This window comes from Euprymna scolopes, chromosome 18, assembly GCF_053919585.1.
Source record: "Euprymna scolopes isolate OS-2025 chromosome 18, ASM5391958v1, whole genome shotgun sequence".
Taxonomy (NCBI): Eukaryota; Metazoa; Mollusca; class Cephalopoda; order Sepiida; family Sepiolidae; genus Euprymna; species Euprymna scolopes.
The window spans coordinates 70,900,931-70,922,408 of record NC_136499.1 but is presented as its reverse complement, the minus strand read 5'-3'; the positions used below and the strand labels follow the sequence as shown (position 1 = coordinate 70,922,408).

General features: G+C 34.5%; 1 protein-coding gene across 9 annotated transcripts in view; it reads right to left on the bottom strand.

Moving 5' to 3' along the window:
* The window catches only part of LOC145297652 (N-acetylated-alpha-linked acidic dipeptidase 2-like), a 1,311,662-nt gene that overhangs the window by 688,661 nt on the left and 601,523 nt on the right, over nucleotides 1-21,478 (bottom strand). For all 9 annotated transcript variants that reach the window (XM_080143816.1, XM_080143810.1, XM_080143817.1 and 6 more), the window contains one exon: nucleotides 8,026-8,084. The gene's annotated coding sequence lies outside the window, so the exon portion shown is untranslated. The remainder of the gene's footprint in view (nucleotides 1-8,025; nucleotides 8,085-21,478) is intronic.

The window sequence follows — 21,478 nt, the reverse complement described above, 5'->3', positions numbered from 1 at the left end:
TTTATTTTTGTGAAAAAATAAATATTGTGAACGTGTAAATGAAAACAATGCCGGAAAAATAAAGTAGCCATCTTTATAAATAAGTACATAGTATTTAAATTATATAAAAATAGAATGTATTTTAAGATTTAAGGAGATACCTTTTAGAATGAACGTAGGAACACTTCCATTATCTTGGCCTGTAAATTTACGTAAGAATACAGTTTTCGATTTTATGTAGACACTCGAACCTTTGTTTCTATAACACACACGATACATTGATTTATATATATATATATATATATATATATATATATATATATATATATATGTATATAAGAGGTGGATGCAGTTTGCTTGAAGGATTGTATAGTATGTAGTTAAATGAAATGTGTAGAAGGCGGTACAATGCAGAGGTAATGGAAAGACACACGCTGAAGCAGGTGGAAAAGATTTATTAATACAAATTACAAATACATGCGTGTATATTCATATATTTCTTATACACATTATATTTATATTTGCACCGTGATCACCTGGGAAAGTCGGTCTGGCGGTATATCTGTGTTATATGATATTTCGAGAAAGATCTCTTTGTCTAATTTTTGTTCAAACGTGCTGTTGTAAACAGTAACAGTCTCGCAGCAAACAATAGCCCAGAACTTGTTGATAGCATTTTAATTTAATATAATTAAGGCTTTTTTGTTCATTTCTTATTTTATCTAATTTATTTATTTTATAATAATTTATATTTTATATTGAGGAGATTTAATTAATTAATTTATTTGTTTGTGTTTCTGCATTCTAGTTGAGGGGGGCATAGATTTTGAATTAAGTCGGTTGGTAAAAGGAGACTACTTGAGATGATATAAGGGGAATACCTGTATTATCTTTCGTATAAGTTCGGCTATTACTAATTACAGATATTTCTTCTAAGTTAAGTGTATAATATTGCATTACTTTTTTAATATATTTATTTATTTACCTATTTTTATTTTTAATAATATTATTCCTATTCTGGGTGGGGTATTTTATTTAATTCGTTATGTGGTGTATATATACTCATTTGTGGATTCTTGTATCTTTAATTTAATTATATAGTAATATTTTATTGACTATAATTATTTATTTATATACGCAATGTGTTATGACGAAATAGAACTTATTACAAAAGTTTTTCTAATTTTTTTATTTACTTATCTATTTATTTTAATTAATTTGAATTTCTGTTTTTGGTGTATTATGTCTTATTTGTTATTTGCGATTAATATTATTACGCTAACTTGGAGAAATCAATTAGGCTATATTAGGCCATATAAACTTGCATGAGCACATATACATGCAGCCACACACTATATCTAAATAAAGTGCATAGACTACATATACATGTAAGAGTATATATTTACACACCTATGCACATCTATATATGCATGTGCTGGTCGGCATGTAGCCCACATGCTCGTACCATCTAACTCATATATCATAAACTTGCTATTTAATTGTTATACCACCAGACCGACTATCCCAGGTGATCACGGTGTAAGTATAAATATAATGCGTATAAGAAATATATGAATATATACACACGTATTTGTAATTTGTATTAATAAAACTTTTTCACCTGCTTCAGTTTGTGTCTTTCCATTACCTCTGTATTGTACGATCTTCTACACATTTCATTTAAATATATATATATATATATATATATATATATATATATATATATATATATATATATATATATAAATTATGACAAAACAGTTATATTTAAAAATTCAAGATATTATTCATCTTACCATTTATTTATTTTAACATGTAAAAATATCCATTTATACAGCATCTGTTTCATAGTTCACAAACAATCAAATTATTATTATGTCAATATTGAATTTTTTAATGTGCTGACTCATAAGAAGAATTGGACCTTATAATTAAAAAAAAAAGAAAAAGAATTGGGCATGATCAAATAAACTCTGAAAAAAACTGAAGAATAGTTGCATCTTGTGTTCTGATATTGAAGCCATACTTGATTTATTTGACATTGAAATAAATAATATCTTGGAGTTGAATCAAGATATATGTTGAAGTATCGACCTTGCAGTTTCTTTGACATTAGTAAGTGTGAACGTCTATGTGGGCAAGCCATATATCTTGAGTAACCTTCACTGAACAGGTATCCTGATTGTAGCCTTCAACAAATGGGCAATTTTAATAAAAACGAAGCCTTCAAGAAACAACCTTCACAAAAACACTTAGTCTTCTTCGAGCATGTGACATATTCAACAATTCTCAGACAGACTAACTTAGCTCTTTGGCATTCGTCTTATATTGATTACGGGGGAACAATTGATTGATTCAACAATTGAGCTGAAATTTGCATAAGCTACTTTGCTAAATTGCTCGTGATGACAGAACACACATGTGACTCTGTGCCATTTTCGTGTTGGTTGTCATATGCTTTCCATAGAAAAGCAAAATTCTCTTCCATATGATAAAAATAGTTGAAAATATAAATATAAAAGTCTCTACATTATATTATTTTTCTACATGTTAACAAGTGTGCATAACATCAAATTTGAGATATCAAATAAAAGTAAAAGTGTAAAGTAGCTGACTGGAATCAAAGGCAACACAAAGGTTCCCTTTTCATTGGCTACTACACATAGAAGTGGAGGGGGTTCCACTCGTTTTTCAGGATAACTCTACTTACCCTTGATCCTCAGCTTATAATGTTAAATGCTTAGCAAGACAGCATTAAGTACCATTTTTGAGTTCTTGGTATGACTTAAGTGAGGATTGAACTCCAGTTAATTTTTTTATTTCTAATCATTCACAACAAAAAATTATTTTTTTTATTTCTAATCATTCACAACAAAAAATTATTTTTTTTATTTCTAATCATTCACAACAAAAAATTATTTTTTTTATTTCTAGCCATTCACAACAAAACATTATTTTTTTTATTTCTAATCATTCCAAACAAAAAATTTTTTATTTTTATTTCTAATCATTCACAACAAAACATTATTTTTTTTATTTCTAATCATTCCAAACAAAAAATTAATTTTAATTTCTAATCATTCCAAACCAAAATTTAATTTTAATTTCTAAACAGTCGAAACCAAAATTTTATTTATATTTCTAGCCATTCCAAAACGAAATGTTATTTTTATTTCTAGCAATTCAAAGTAAAACGTTTATTTTTATTTGTATTCCAACCAAAATTTAATTTTTATTTCTAATCATTTTAAACAAAAAATATCTTTATTTGTAGCCATTCGAAACCAAAATATTATTTTTATTTCTAGCCATTGCTAAACAAAATTTTATTTTTATTTGTAGCCATTCCAAACCAAAATTTATTTTAAATTTCTAGTCATGCCATACCAAAATGTTAGTTTTATTTCTAGCCATTAAAAAAATGATTTATTTTAGTAGCTATTCCAAACAAAGGTTTTATTTCTACTTAATTTTAAAAAATTTTAACGTGATCACATAGATCTTTGCAAAACATAAACGATGATACCAAAATTTATTCTGGTAAATGCAAAGCTTTTACAAGTGAAAAATCCTCACATACTTAATGTCATCTTGTGGTAAGTGCAAAGTAATCAAAATGGAAACAATAATTAATAGATAAAATTAGCTAATCATTGAGCAAAATCTCATCACCTTCAAAAATCGTACAAAAATGACACAATACCATAAATTTGATCATGTTAGATTGATTTAAACATTTAAGACATTGGATTTTCTTTATATAATTCATAGCATAATAAAAATCAAGCTATACGTTTTATTTTAATAGTAAATTAATAAATAAAAAGGATTTGGACTATATAAAAACAATGTGATAGTCGGGCAAATATTTCATTCATTAAAGCTTTCAACTTAGATTCTTTTTTGTAAAAAAATAACTAAAATCCTCTATTAAGACCACCATATTCATGAATGGCCACTTTCCCTTTAGATGGGACTGTTTTTGTATGTACAGACACATAATATTGTGTACACTAATCTGGAAAACACCAATATTAAAAAAATAAATCATCTATTATTGAAAATAGTAATCAAACTTGAAAAATCTATAAATGGCACAAGAGAAATTTATTTATAAAGAAAAAAAAGTTAGGCTTTGTTTTCACGTAAATTTCATCAAAATCACCTTCCTAATAAATAAGTTAGCACAAGTTGAAATTTAAATTCTGTTTTTGCACTTTAATCTGGTTGGTTTGTGATACATAATTACCAGGAGATAAATGATGGTTATATTAAATAAAATATTTTAATATGCACTTTTTATGAAAAATACAATTTCAAAAAATTACCAGAGAATGTATAAATCTAAAGATTAATGGGTAAAGAGATTGCTTAAAATGAAAATACACAACTGGATTATTTCCCTTTCTCACTAGTTGTTTTTCCATTTAACTACAAGTAGAATGGAAGGATAAGTCGGTCTATTGGTAAAGCAAAACGATAATTCAAGTACTGACCAAACCGAGTGTTAATTAATTTAAACTAAATTATTAGGCAAAGTGACTTCATGACCTCTTCAACTTCGCAAATCATGGCACCTCATATTCTCACATGGTCATCCATCGAAATAAAGTATTGATCAGTGATCAAGTTCAATGTTGATTAAATTTGGCCATGCAAATAGTGAACCAGTTTGTATTATTTGATCTTCTGTTCTCGGGTAAAAGTACAGAATAGTTAACATACAATGACTCATACTCCTAAAAAAATAAAAACAAAATGAAACATGCAATAAATAATTTATATCAAACTCATCAGAAAAAAATCAACCAAGATTTAACATTTATAAAACTATCAAGTCTGTTTTCTCAACAATTGATTTCCAATGGTGTTCGCAATATGTCTACAAAGTTTATTGTTGAAGGGACATACTTTATAAACGAAAAAGTGTAAAAAGAATTTAAACGTGTTAAAAATGTTAAGATTGATTAAGTAGAGAATTTTATTCTAATGAGTTTGATATAAATTATGTGTTGTTTTCGGTGGTTTACAAGTTATCATGTGTTAACTATACTGAACGCTTACTCTGATCTCATTTCGGATGTTATTCTGATGTTTTGGCTGATACAATTTTCCACCTTCTTCAGGTGCATCTTATCAAACTCGATAAGTTATATGGAATTTCGAACTGAACTTTTTATTTAATCCATTGTAGTAAATCGATCTCACTCGATCAGCCAGAATCCTTAATCTATATTTTATGCTTAATAAACTTTTATTTTATGCTTAATAAACTTTCATTTCATTCACTTATAACTGATTATTACTTTACAACTTGATGCACTGTGTCAGATATACATGTGAATAACTCAAATTATCAATCCTCATCTAAAAAATTCAGAAACATAGGAAACCCATGTTTCAAATCAACATTATATAAACAGCAGCAACGTTTCCTACAACTCCACCCATTACATATGGTAGGAAATTGGCAACATGCGAGTGTTAGATCTTCCCAGCTAGCAAGGCTCTGGTGAAAATCCAGGAAATGCCGTCATCTAGATCCTTCCCCCTGTGTTTCTCTGTACCTCAGCATATAGCAAGCAAAGATGTGTCAGGCACAGGACCAAATATTCGCGAAGTGAGAGTGGCAACAACATTCCTTTGTATGATTTGGACTAATCCTTCCTGACTTTACATGCAATTGCTGCGATGAATGAGGAGGATTTCAATATTGAGCAACGATCTTTGTGAATTCCATGCAGAGTCCAACTTGCTTAACAACAGCAACCAATTAACTACTATGCAATTTAATGTAGAGTATTTTACCAAATTTTGTTGATTTTCACAGCTTGCGTATATTTTAACTTGCTGCCATTGGTGCTGACATGCTTTATTGAAAAGGGTTTGACCCTTTTGCAATGTCTATTACAAGTAAAAAAGGATTTTGTGTTAACATGCAATGTTTTCAGAAATAAATGGAAGGAAGTTTCATGAACTTCCTTCCATTTTCACCTGTTGTTCACTTTTATTTGTTACAGATGTGTTGGCAATGCGATGTTATGTGTGAATCAATACTCCCACTCGAACTCCATCTTTTTGAGGATGCAAAGTAATTACAGGGCTATGACCCAGTCGATTTGTAGTGTGACAGTTTTGATTCCCTGCTATGGAGTCACTTTTGTGTTGTAACTGCCTGTGGTGATATGAACATGTCTAACGAAGCTCTGGTTGAATAAACAGATGTACACACACCTCAGTTGAGAGTACTCGAAATAAAACGAAAGCTGATGAAAATAAATTGGAGTGGCTTCTTCAAAGATGGTTTTAAAAGATGTCACATCAAAATTAAGGTAAATGATAGAATTTCATGGAGAAAATCACATTGTGATATACAATGGATAATGTGTAAACTTATACAAAAAGATACTCGAGAAAAACTAGGTGGAGAAGAAAATTCCAGATGAACACCGTGCTGCCAAAACTGTGGAATTGTATAACCCTGAACGGAGCTTCTTTTCTAAAACTTCCCATTTGTGAAACATAATACCATGAAATTTCTGCTGATTACAACATAGTCGTCTTCAAGTTTAATGTCAACAAATAGTTGTAGAGTCATTCTCTTAAGTAATTAAAATTTTACCTTTTTGACTCATTGTTTCCAATCCTCTCATACTATTGTTCATTATTCAACTGACATTCTCATTAACCCTTATTCTCGAGTGGTTTTTGGTCTTTATAAGTGGTGACCCGTTAGTATCAGTATTTTTAGGTCTTCTTCAATCAATAACTGAATGATTCAAAAACTTGATGTAATTAATTCATAAGTTATTCACATGATGGATGCAATGCCGATCAAATTCATCTACCTATCATGGGTACAGCGATTGATAACGGTAGTGGAAATGATATGAAAAAAATGCATTGGTAACTGTCCCTGGTGATAACACCTGTCCATGCAAGTTGTAGTGAATGTAGTGGAAAGAAGACAGTGACTATCCTGAACAAACGGCCGTAGACAGACATTCAGGATATCTGGTTATGCAAACGATTCATTTTGTTGAATAATCAGTGATATTTTTTAGCTCAATATAAGCAAGCGTATTTCACTTATTTAGTCAGTTCAATGACTAGTCTCTGCTTAGTTCTACTTGGTTTCCATTGTAAATTCACTTCCTACTGCAATGACAGGTGGTTTGTAGGGAGTGGTGTTTATTGAAGGTGGTATTTCTCAAAGACTTGCAAACCTTGCTGCATTCATCTGTCAAAGGATGAGTCAATTAAAAAGAAGTAGGCCTTTTGGACAACTTAACTCTTCCATGGATGTCAGGGTACAAGCAGAATACTAATCCAGTTGTATTTACTACAAAAAAATCTATCATGCCAGATGAGATTTAAAAAAAAAGTACCGAAACAAACATAGTATATAAGATTAAAAAATAGGCATCAAACATTTCAAACACATGCATTTATTAGTGGAGCTGTGGAGTCAGAAGAAGAAAGTTTAGCAAGAGTCAGATTCATAATGCTAGAAGCTAAGATTAGAGTTGGATTTGTAATCTCAGAAGAACCAACAGTCAGTATGAATCTTGAAAGACTTTCAAATAGAGATCAAAATCAAAATTTATGGAATTCTAGGAGTTGGAATTCTGGGAATTGTCAAATCTAAAGTTTTGGAGTCCTAGGAATCAAAATTTTTGGAATCCTAGGAATCATAATTGAAATTTTTGGAATTCTATTGGTTAGAACATGAGTTTTTGGAATCCATGGAGTTAGAGTCTGAATATTTTGAATCTTACGAATCAGAATCAAACCGTATAGCTTCCGACTCTATAACCCTGTTTAATAGACACTTTTGTTGTTATTCTAAAATGGATTGATCATATGTATCTTAATAATCAATAGAATTCATGGTGTCATAAATGAATTTTATACACAATAGAAATAGACATTCACACAGTCATAGATAGATAGATAGACAGATAGATAGATAGAGAGAGATAGATAGAGAGAGAGAGAGAGACAGAGAGAGAGAGAGGGAGGCAAGTGTGTAATAATGATACTTACGTTGTTCCTAGAGATGTCTCTTCCTTTCTCCTCTCGTCGTTACTCTATGGAATTAAAACCTGGATAAGAGATGAAAAAAGTTAAGTTAGAAAACATCGAAAGAAATAATTACAAAAGAAAACAAACCAAAATAGAATAATAACGTCATAAAGCAGATTCATCCAGCTTGAAAGTTGGGTAAAAATCCAGAATAGCCAACAATCAAAAACTTGGAATCCAAAATATACCATCGTTACAATGTTGCATCCCTGTGTCTGTTTTACAAATACTTTAATAGAATGTTATTCAAATGCGAGACCGTAGGCTTAAGGGTGTTAGATGGCTAAAGGCCAGTCAGCTGCTGAAACAAAAGAAACACACATTAGCAACAACAAAAGAACTGAGGAGTATATTATTCATCTCCTTCCTCTCAGTCTTTTGAACCAGAAACTATCATGATAGCTTCTGGTTCAAAAGCAAGAGTACTCAGGGTTCATTCCCTCAGACCAGGGTTGTTGGAAAGCTGTAAGTTTAGAGCTTAGACATTTTTGTTACTCCCTCATCCCGACATGTCATATCAGGAACATCAGAGTCAGGTTGCACATCATGTGTTGGTGTGGACTCACTTTTAGCTGTGGCGGCAGTGATCAGTGGATCAGGAAGGGGAACACAAACTTGCGGAGTATGAACTTGTCACCAGATCACCAGCTAATGAAATGAACTGATGATTGGTAATCGCATTTGGTGGCATCAGTCTTAGAAAGCGCCTATTCCGCAATGTGATTCAACCAGAATAAAACATTTTCACACAATACTGGCGATTTGGTAGCACCTCAACAATATGGCCACCAAGCATCTACCTCTTGTCTTTACCATGCAACACGTTAAACCCCAAATAACAGGGGCTGGAGTTCATGAACTTTTGAATGATAACATTTCAACAAGGCCTTGTTGAGCTTACTGAATGATGTTTCCCTACCCTGTACAGAGATGACTCGTTCTTTGTGGAGGTGATAATGATGTGGATTGGGATAGAATTCCATCACAAACTGGCAGTGTAACAGGATTTTTGCAGAACTCAACTTCACGTCGGGCAGGGGAATATTCTGATACTGCTTTGTGCTCATATACTTAGGGTCATCATCGGAACTCAACTCCTCTGATACACCATACACAATAAATAGGTTAATATATTGGCTAATATTAACATCTGTGGTGACTTCAATGTCCACAATGTGGAATGGCTGACCCACTCAAACAAGACAGATGATGAGGGGAGGTTCTGTCATAACATCTCCATTGCCTATGACCTCACTCAGATTGTTCACGAACCCACCCATGTGCCCAATACTACCGGTCAGTATGCAAGCCTTCTAGACCTTTTTCTCACAAGTTCCCCTGAGCTATTTTCATGTTCTGTTCATTCTCCTCTGCGATCTTTTGACCACTTGGTTGTATCAGTTAAGATAAAAATGAAATGCAACAAGCATTCAGACGTACCTCTCCACCATAGAGTATATCGATACTCTATGGCTGACTGGGATAGCTTTTGTAAATTTACATCTGATCTACCTCTGCATTCCATGTTTAAAAAGGATGTGTCCTCTGTAGTATCAGACCTGACCGAATGGTTAATTGTAGGCATAGACTGATTCATACCATCCAAAAAAATTCCAACAAAAACCTAACGGCCAGCCATGGTTTTCCCCAGAATGTGCTGCTGCTATTGCGCACAGAAATCACTATTTGCATAGCTACCAACGTAATAGATGTACTGAGACTAAAGATGCTTTCAGGACTGCCAGCAACCACTGTAAAAGAGTAATAAAAAATGCAAGAGAGCTATATGCTCAGTCCATTAAATCCAAAGTAGCTAAGCAGTAGCTTGGTTCCCACCAGTTTTGGCAAATAGCAAACAGGATCCTGAATAGAAGCGTGTGTTCTATCCCAACCATCATCAATGGACCTAAGGTCATCCTGTCAGTATCAAACAAAGCCAAACTATTTGCAAAGAACTTTGCAGCTAATTCTACCTTATGCGACGAAGGCCATCAACTCCTCATATTTCCTCCTATAACAGACAACACACTATGCAACATACAAATATCTGTGCGTGATGTCGCCAAGCTATTCAAGAACCTTGATTCCAGTAAAGCAACTTGTCCTGACGGCATTCCAATTATGGTGTTGAAAAAGCTTCAACCAGAACTTGCGCCCACACTTACAAAACTCTTTAAGTGTTGTCTTAAGGAGAAGTGCTTCCCAACACTCTGGAAAACCTCATCAGTATGCCCTGAATTTAAGAATTCAGGTGATAGGTTATCTCCCTCTCAGTACAGACCAATAAGTCTCCTGTGTGTCATGAGTAAGTTACTGGAATCCATATCAAATAAAGAAGTAGTCAACCACCTCAGTGGAAATAACTTTCTTAGTGGCATGCAATATGGTTTACGTTCTGCTAGATCTACAGCAAATGTGCTAACGGTTATATCTCATAGGATTAGTGATTCTCTCGACAAAGGCTTCATTTCTAGGGCAATTGCTCTTGACATATCAAAGGCCTTCAATAAGGTATGGCATAAAGGCCTACTTCACAAGATTTCAAGCTACGGTATAACTGGGAATGTTTTCTCAATTATTAAATCATTTCTCTCTGATAGGCTCATAAGAGTAGTGGTTGATGGGCAGAAATCAGAAACCCACAGTATTAATGTTGGTGTCCCTCAAGGGTCCATCTTGGGCCCAACTCTCTTCCTGATCTACATCAATGATGTCCCAAAACACATACTTAAATCATTCGTTGACATCTATGCTGATGAAACGACCAGCTATGGCAACACATCAAAGGCCGTAAATGACAAAGTTCTCTCTGATTCTCTCTCCTCTGATCTTGAGCATGTGATACAATGGGGGAAGAGGTGGTTGGTTACATTTAATGCATCTAAAACCAAGCTTCTATCTTTACATCATCAACGCTCTGATCCCCATCTGGCATCAATTGAAATGGATGGCTCTCGTCTTGGGGAGGCTCCATGTTTTGACAAGCTTCTGGGCTTGACCTTTACTCCTGATCTGAAACAGAACACATACATCAAATCTGTTGCCAAGGTCATTGGAAAAATAGTGGGAGTCTTCTACTGCTCCAGTAGATATCTCACTACTGATGCAATTCTCTATCTGTATAAAAGCCAAGTACGTCAAAGGATGGAGTACTGCTGCCATATCTGGGCAGGAGCTGCTAAAAACAGCCTATCCTGCCTTGACAAAGTACAAAATAGACTTCATAGTCTAGTGGGGATGCTCTTTTCTCTTCCCTGCAACCTCTCTCCCACAGAAAGGACATTGCGAGCCTGTTGCTTTATCGTTATTTTCATGACAAGTGCTCATCTGAGCTCCAATCTCTGGTCCCCCCCCTCGCCAGTCTCTCACGAAAAACACCTGTCTAGCTGAAACCCCTGTCAGTAATTTTTCCACTCTTTATCTGTGCCTAAATCAAAATGTAGATTCCATGAACAAAGCTTCTTTCTTAGAAGTGCATGCCTGTGGAACTCTGTTCCGTTTGCCTGTTTCCCACCTGACTACAACTTGGATGTCTTCAAGTCCAACATAAACAAATTCTTGATGAACCGCCCCCTTAAGTAAGACACTTTATCAGATCTCCATTACTAACGATTACTACGATATTGTTCCATTGATTACTGTACACGCAATAACCCTTATCCTGAGTGGCCTCCGTGCCTTGATAAGTGGTGACTTCCATGTAAAAAAAAAAAAAATAGGTTACGGAAAATGTCTACCAGTGTCTTTCCATTGACTTTGTGTACTTTCAGTGCATATACACAAATCCACCCACTAACTCTGTCCACGACAGTCACATATGCATGCAATCCAAGTTCAAAATAGTCACTACATATTTGTTGAACAGTTATTCTAGCGATTTGATCAAGATGAGTGGCTCAGGTGGATTTGATGGTTTGTGTTTTGCACAATCAGGGCAATTGTCCGTGTAATTTTTGATACTCTGATCAAGACCATGCCCTTACACACTCTGATTTGCACGAAACTTCATGCCAAAGGCACTCTGATTGACGACATGCAGATTATCAAGGATGACTTTGCACAATGCTTGCGGGATTACAAGCCATTGATCTAAGACAGCAATGCCATGAAAGGTAGTGAGCCGATGCCAAACTGCCCAATATTCTTGGAGGTGACCTGTAACATGATTCCATTTATCAGAGAAGCCAGTTTGGATGAGAGAAATCAGGTCTTGATAGTTGTGGTACACCTGTGCTGCCTGGTGACATCATCAAACATAATACTATTCAATTTGCTCAAGGTCAGGAGAGTAGGGAGGATGGGGTAGGATTTCATAACCGCATGCCTGTACCTCTGATCTGGCAACATGCGAGTTGTGGACCAGAGTGTTGTCCTGCAGGAGGAGGGTACCTTTCTGACCTTGCCCCGCCTCTTGATTTTGATAGCTTCCCTTAATTTCCTCAAAAGTGAAGCATAATAGGCTCTTGTAATTGTGGTACCCTTTGCCAGGATATCTGTCATCACTACTCCGTCCTGGTACCAGAGGACTGTGAGTATGACCTTGCCAGCGGAGGGCTGCAACCTTGCATTCTTTGAAGGTGGTGAGTCCAAGTGCTTCAACTGCATTGACTGGGCTTTAGTCTCTGGATCATAGTGATGGAACCAAGTTTCATCCTGTGTAATCAGTCTTTTGAAAAACTTTGACTCATCTTCTTGGCACATCTCCAAATTCATCCTTGAGCACTCGACGCGTTCTCGCTTCTGGAATGGTGTGAGCAACCTGAGAATCCATCTGGCAGATACCTTATGCATATACAAATGGTCATGAATGATAGTTTCCACAGACCCTGTACTAATCTTGACATCTTGGGCTATTTGGCGAATAGTAATGTGCTGATCTTCCAAAATGGCAGCCTCAACTTGACGGACAGATGCCTCATCAATGGCAGAAGGGGGCGACCAGGTCTGGGAGCTGTCTCCACAGACTTCCGGCCATGTTTGAATTCATGATGCCAGCGTTTTACAAGGTCATATGATGGGGCATTATCACCATGTTTCTTTCATTTCATCAAAAGTCTCCTATGGTGTGCGTCCTTTCAAATACAAAATCCGGATCACTGCTCGACATTCAACAGGCTCCATTTCACACCTGACTCAGTTCAAACACCTATAAAACAGAAACCACAATTAGTTCAGAGCTGTAATTTGCCATATAACCCGTAGAGATATAAATCATTGCACATGCAAAATTTCAGCTAGATCAGACAACTGGAAGTGAATCAGGGGCATTACTTATTGCACGCCCCTCGTAGTGTAACGGTTAGGAGTGCTGACTGTTGCCTAGACAGTCAAGTCTCAAACCTGGCTTGAGGTAGTTGCTAGTCTAGCCGCACTGATGAGCTGTGATACAGCGAAACAGTACCGTATATGTATGACTATATATATATATATATATATATATATATATATATATATATATATATATATGAGCGTGGTTCAGAGGCTAAGGCATCAGAGTGAAGAGTTGTATGTTTTAGTTTTGATTCTAGCTGATTGCACCTATTTAGTGTTGATCTCACTACTACATACTGGGTTCGATACAGTAATCGAGAATTCTCTCTATAATAATAAATATGTAATCTGCATGAATTAAAATATCATATTTAAGCGTATCTTACGACTGGAAAACATTAGGCGACCTCTTAGTATACATATAAAATTGATGCAAAACTGTTCTGTTTGAGGAATTAGTTTTACCCATCCTGGGACGGGTACTCTTTCAGTATGCTAATAAAATCTGGGATTCTAATTTTGATAGTACATTACAATACGTAAAGACATCGTATTTTATTACAAGATATTTTATCACTTGATCGTAGAGACAATGGATATGTTCCGAAAATCTGCCTGCACAACGAAATATTTATAATGAAGTAATACCTACATCATCTTTAACTACATTTCTCTTAAGCTGGCTGTACTTAAGTAAATCATATCCACTTAACGTGAACGTGGCATTGAGGCTGGCAATGGTTCATGTATTTATCTTCGAATCAAGAAGCGCACATAAAAATGATGTATAAAATACAACAGCCGCAATATACAATCTAGAATCTCACATCCTTGAATTAAAAAAAAAATATATCAATTTGAAATCCTATGACGAAACAGAATAAAAAGAATGTAACTTCTTTAAAAAAATTATTTTAAATCAATAGGAAAACACTCCAAAAGTATCAACAACGTAAATTGATATTTGTTTACGCAGGGCATGTTTTAAAGAAAATAAAAGGGCGGGGGGGGGGGGACAAATATGAAACACACTGAAAAAACAAAGTAAAAAAAAACAAACAAAAATAAAAAAACTCGGATGCTTTTAAAGTTAACGTTGTTTCACAAAGAGCCAGGTTCCTCATGAGCCAATCAAAAACAATCATCATTATTTACATTTTTCTTACTTTATTTTTATAAGAGGAAAATCTGAAAGTATTTGTGGCGAAAATGCAAGAAATAGAAAACGAAAAAAAGAGAAATAGTTTATCTATATTTTTCTCGGGAAGAAAAATGGATTTTAGTATACTTAACTTCCATTTTCCTATAAAAATATTCATAAACATAAGAAATTTAATTTAAAGCTCAATTCTTTTTATCCATTCATCTGTTATATAAAAGGAACTGTGTGTGTGTGTGTGTGGGGGGGTGTATTCGATCCCTATGGACATTTAAACAGCTGGGCCTATATTTTTGAAATTTCACACAAATATACTTTATGTGTCTGGCAGTATTCTTAGACAGGTTTTCTATCAGAATGTCTCTGATAAGTATCGATAATTGATAATCAAAATAATCCGGTGAAAGAAGTTAACAACAATTCATACAGCCTAACATTACAAGTGCATGTGAGAAGTTTTATTACCGCACATACAGAAAGGCCTGACATATAAAATTAACAGTAAGTTCTTTGATATAACAGAGGCGCATTCAAAATGACTGTTTCTGTTTAGAACACAATTGAACCATGTTACTTAACTTTTGCATTTTAAACTTTAATTCAAGCCATTATATAAAGATGATTTTATAAAATCAACAGTAGGTTCTCTACAGTGCAATGTTTCCTACAATGTATTGTAGGCAAAGTAGCAACTCTAGTAGAAGTCAGTGATGCTGGGTTAAACAGAGCTGAGCGGGAGAAGGAGAAATACCAAGGTCTTATGTAGCAATGGCCAAAGACTCTTTATCTGAAAGTACATCTTTTAAACTCCTCGGCCTTACATTCAGAGGAAACATGAGTTGGAACAATTACATTGAGAGCATTTCCAGGACCGCTGTGAAAAACGTAGGTTCTCTCTTCCATGCTAGAAAGCTACTAACGTCCGAAACTATCCTGTACCTCTATAAGGCCACCATTTGCTCATGTATGGAGTATTGTTGTCACATTTGGCCTGGTGCATCTGCTACTAGTCTCTCACTCCTAGACAAGGTTCAAGAGGCGTCAACCTAATACGTCCTGAACTGTCATCTAAGCTTCAGCCTCTGTCCCATTGACGAAATATAGCATCCCTCTGCCTGTTCTACAGGTACTTTAACGGTGAATGCTCTGACGAACTGCAAGCACTTGTACCCCCACGATGTAAATACCCCCGACAAGCCTGACAAGCAGCTAAATCCAACCCCTTTACAGTTGAGATCCCTAGATGTATGAGAGTCTTCTACTCCAGTAGTTTCTTCCCCAGAACCGCTAGACTTTGGAATTCTCTTTCGGTTTCCTGCTTCCCCAACTGTACTGACAAGCAGAAGTTCAAGTGTAACGTGAACCGACATCTTGCTGCCCAACTCCCCACATAGTACCCCTGTAGCTTATGTCCCTGATAGTAGCCCCCTACATCAAAATGGCAATATGCCTTGTTTGGAGTGAAAATGTAATAAAAAAAAAATTTTTTTTAAATGTACGCCTGAAAAAAAAAAAACGAAATCTTACGAAGATCTTCATTATTCTAGTTACTATAGGATTAACTATGCCCAGTAAACCAAGTGCAAGAGAGATACAGACAATTACACTTAAAGAGACGGTTTAGATTTTAAAAATACCTCTCGGTTGGAGTGCCTGAAATAGCGAAAAACAAAAGAAATAGAAACCAATAACTATCACAAAACAAATACATACTGAAACATCTTTAATTAGTATGATTATTTTTTGGTAATTTACAATTTCCTCTTTCAGCTATGAGTAACTATGAGTAATAGCATGGCTATTCGGTGTTGCCCGTGGGCAGGGACACCAAGACAGAAGAGAGAAAAATATGTGCATAGCATCTTTCTTTTAAAACTTCTCTCTCCATCTCTATCTTCCTATTCTCTCTCTCCCTCTTCTCTCTTAACTCTCAGTCAAATAGGATTTTCTCTTTTCTTACAAAGGAAAATTTAATTTTAGTCGAAATCCAAAAAAAGTGTATTTGAGTTTGAATTTCATACTAAACGTCTAGGGGGAAAATCGCTCTAAATATCCACACATTTGGTAACCCTGAAAAAAATAAACGAGTTCATATTACTATCTATGGCAATGCTGAAAAGGAAAAGATCAGTTTTGTATGCGTGTCTTGTGTACATTTTGACTTTTAGTTGGACATTACACAAGAAGTGGACAAGTACGATTTATATTAATAGATTGATTATGCACAATCGTTTACAATAAGTATCAAATATGCCAAACAATGAGGTAGATATGCCATAAAACAGACGACCAAAAGCAAATCGAATGTGAACTCGTTATTTGTGATTAAATTTTTTAACTTATTCATTTTTAATAATTTTTAGATCCCATACCAAAACGATAAAAGAAGAAATAATAACATGAAAAGGGAAAAGAAAAAAGAATCGAAGAAAAAAAAAGTAGAGGAAAACGAAGAGAGATGTGTAGAAAAATTATATTAAAAAAAGAGATAATAAAGAGAAAAGCGGAAATGTAATAAAATATTTGCAAGTTAAATTTTTATAGTAAAGCTAAAAATAAAAATAAATAAATAAACGGAAAAGATTCCTGGAGTTTATGAAAAAAAATATGGTTGCTAATAAAAAAAATCCATCTATTTCATAATACGGATTACATTATCATCCCACTTGGAGATCGAAGAATTTTCTTCCAATGGCAGGTGATTTTAAGCAAATGATTCACTTCGTTTCCATAACGGTTTTTACATTTCAGTCACACTCCTTTCCAATATCAAGCAGCGCTGAAGACACCTGCATTTGGAAATTTCCATTAAAAAACATTACTTCCATGAATGTTTAAATTTGCTCACAAGTTTTGTTGGCCTAGCGTCTTCTAAAGCCATCCAAATTGTATTGGAAATGTTAAAAAAAGTGATTGCCTGATTGACCTAGAGTTTGCGATCAGAACTTACCAGAATCAATAACCCGAAAGGCTGCCTTTCATTATTTTTTTTAATAAATAATTTGACATCACTCTTTTTCACTTACACTGTAATTTGAACCCTAACCCTAACGCCCTCTAAACTTCACTGTGTTCTTTCAGCTCCAAATAATACACCATGCCTCTACGTAGCAAGTGTGCACAGGTCGCCTTCCTCTAAACGAACACTACAATTATTCAAACCACTTGTTTATATGCAGTCCAAGATCGTATAATTTGCATACTACTGGCAAGAATTTGTGTTAGTTCGCGCTACTTTTAAGGATAAAATTAACTGAGCGTCGCCATTTTGTTTTTATTTTCTATTATTTGGCAGCTGAACCCTACAAGAAGCGCAGACACGTGGGCGTTTTTTGAGGCAAGTAATTTTCGAACTCATTACAATTTTTTCTCCAATTATATACACCTATTATGAAGCTTAACATGGATGCATATTTAGTGTATTCTTGTTATAAGTAAATAAGTATTGCTATATATTTTTAAGTAACATTTTAGCTCTCTTTTTGTTTATCACCGTCTGTTAGAAGAAATAGAAATGGATAACTCTTATACATGTACAATGCACACATATATACACATTCATATATATATATATACATACATATACAATACACATACATATATAATATATACACATATACAGTATACGAAGGTTGCTCTAAAAGTAAAGCCTCCTATTTTTTAACTCAAAAAGTTAAAGAGCTAAAAAGACGAAAGTGGTGCCATTAAAACGAGCGACCATTTGTGCTCCAGAATTTATTTTTCTTCATAGTCACCACCATTCTTAATGCACTTTTGCCAGGAAAGATGACACATCTCTGCTTCTGACACACTTCTAGGACAAAGGTTGCTTTCTTAGAGTCTCACACCGTCAATATCTGAAACAGAAAGATGAAACTTTTAGATCATGGATGCATAAGTTTAGTCATCATAACAATGCAATTTGTAATCCTCTCTTATCCATTCGAGCGGTATAAAAAATAGGAGTCATTTCTTTTGGAACGCCCTTCATACATACATATACAATATACATACATTGGTGAAACTAAATATTTCATCCACTGCTAATTGTTTTTTTTGGGGGGAGGGGGTCATCTTACAAAAATAGGCGAATGTTCTAGTGCATAAATACTGCTCATTCAAGCAAGAATTTGTCGACTGTCTAAAAATCAAACAGAAAAAAATGGCCAAATCAAATCAAACAGGAACCAACTGAGATCTGCTTGTTGTGAATACTAAAAGTGAACTGCTGAAGGCTCTTAGTTTAGGCATGATCATTTGCATGGACGATGAGAAGACCTTGGAAAAGTCAAAGTTAATTTTTTGCTGTCGTCACTGACAGCACATGCATAACAATAACAGCTTTATGTTTTTTGCCCTTATTTATAAGGGACTAGTGGGGGTACACAACGTTGCCTGGGTGTTTGGAGGTAAATCCAAACTCCGGGGGGGGGGTAAAATAATAAAAAAAATTTTGGTAGGTGAGTATGATGATCGAACTCGAACCCTTGAGGCAAAGTTGGAAATTTAAGTGTGAAAAAAAAAAAATGCAACGTTAACCATTGGGCCACCGCAACATACTAACGGAAACACCTTTGAATTTATTTAATTACTTAGAATTTGCAGGTGCACGTTTTAATGTCTTAATGAGGTCAACTTTGACTGCGGGGTTTTTATTTTTATTTTTTCAAGATGTTGGGAGGTGGGTGAACCAGCTCCCCTTGTCCAATTTGAATAGAAATTGTCTGATATAAGGAAAATATTTCCACATTGATCAAAGCTGACTGCTTTTGGATATTTCTGTCTCTCGCGACCGGAAAAATACCGTCAGAATTAGTGTTGCTTTTATTATAGGAAAAAGCCTAATCCACATGTGGCGAGCAAAAACTGTTGAGTATTTATCTTCCCGAAGTAGAGCAAATTAAATAGACAGGCGAGATCCGTTGTTAACTCGGAGATATTATGATTTATATGTGATATAAAAAGTTTTAAGAAGTTCTGAGCCGACCAAGCACTTCTCTGAAAAAATACCCTTTCTTGGACAAAAAGCGGACATACATACACACATTTTCGCTTTTATATATCTATATATCTATATATCTATATATATATATATATATATATATAGATGTGGTCAATTGAAAAAATCTAAAATCAAAATGAATTTCTCAACCAGAGGGGGTTAAAGTGTTGCGTACGTATTGTAGAAAACAAGACACGTGTGTAAGGCTTGAGATTAAGATGGCGACTGCCTCATTCTTTATTGACAAGAAAAAAGTTATGTCACTCAAGGGACGTCACTTGTGACGTCATTAAAGGGACATCACTCTGAGTGGCTTATTAGCCAGGGACAACATAAAGTATAAGCTTATTTGGGGAAGGGAGACTTGACAATCTCTTATTTGTGTTTTCAAACTGAAATAATAGAATGAGATATTTTAAAGGAGGCATAAAAACAATTATTGATGAAGCAAAAGACTTCTACCTCTTCTGCTGTTATGATGTACTGGTTGCACCATTAACATATATGGACTATATATGTTATAGTATAACATATATAACATTATACGGACTAGATAATGTGTATAAACAAGAACGACAAAACTCAGGGGTAATCTCGAAACAGTCTTTCTGTAACACACTATTCTGTACTTCTGCAAATACGCTCTCTTGTAAATATACGACTGTGTTGTCTTAAATATTGTGGACACTTTAAGATCACAACAACACTTACAAATGAATCTTTGGAAGTATGGCAAAATTAGCATTTTCAGAGAAAAACCAACACAAGTTAAGACAGCACGTGATCGAGAGAGGAAGAGAGAGAAAAAATAATAAAAGAGAAAGAAAGATAATGCGAGAGTGAAGAAGAAAGAAAAATCAAATCATATCAACTGAAAAATAAATAAGGACATAAAGCTGCAGCGATTTGGACTTTTCTTCTAAAAAAAAGCGGAATTCCAGTCGAAAGTAGACAGCCTAACAACCTAGATTTTTTTTAAATTACATTTTCGCCCTAAACATAGCACAATGCCACTTTGATGTAGAGGACTAATATCTGGGACATAATTTGAAGGGATACTATGTAGGGAGTTGAGCAACAAGATGTCTGTTTACATTAGACTTGAACTTCTGAATGTGAGTACAGTCAGGGAAGCAGGGACCCGGAAGAGAATTCTAAAGTCTAGCAGTCCTAGGGAAGAAACTATTAAAGTAAAGGCTTTCTGGCATCTAAGGATCTTTACTGTGTAGGGTGGAATTTTGCTGCTGGTCGGGGGTAAGGGCTTTTCATCAATGGGACAAAGGTTGAAGCTTAGTTTTATCATAATTGTCCCTTTAATTTAAAAAGTTAACTCCATGTTATTTTATTTTTCATTTGCACTATACGAATATGACATAAGGCACGCTTCTGAGAACTTTCCTAGATTGAATAATAATAATAATGATAATAATGATAATAATAATAATAATAATAATAATAATAATAATAATTTGGATTAAAGAAGACATCTCAACCAGAAGACAAGGAAACCCATGACTATGCATAATGCACTACACCCAAAGGATGATACTGACCGACTTTATGTGAAGAGGAAAGATGGAGGAAGAGGGTTGTTTTGTATACAAGACTATGTCAATAACAAAAAACAAAAAAAGGTATCAGAAAAATACATAATGCAGAACACCGAAAAAATAATTACTATAGCAAGAGACACTGCAGAAACAAACAAGACAGAAAAATAATATGAGGAAAGAAAAATGGGAAGAAAAACAGCTACACAGACGGTTCATAAGAGCGCTAAAAGATGAGACTAACAAAAACCCCTGGAAATGGCTGCAAAAAGGAAATGTAAACAGAGAAACTGAATCCCTGATAACAACCGAACAAGATAATGCAATTAGAACCAACCACATCAAAACAAGGATCGACAAGACAAAAAAAAAAAACCAGCAAATACATTCAGTGAACAAAGCGACGAAATAATAAACCACATAATAAGCAAA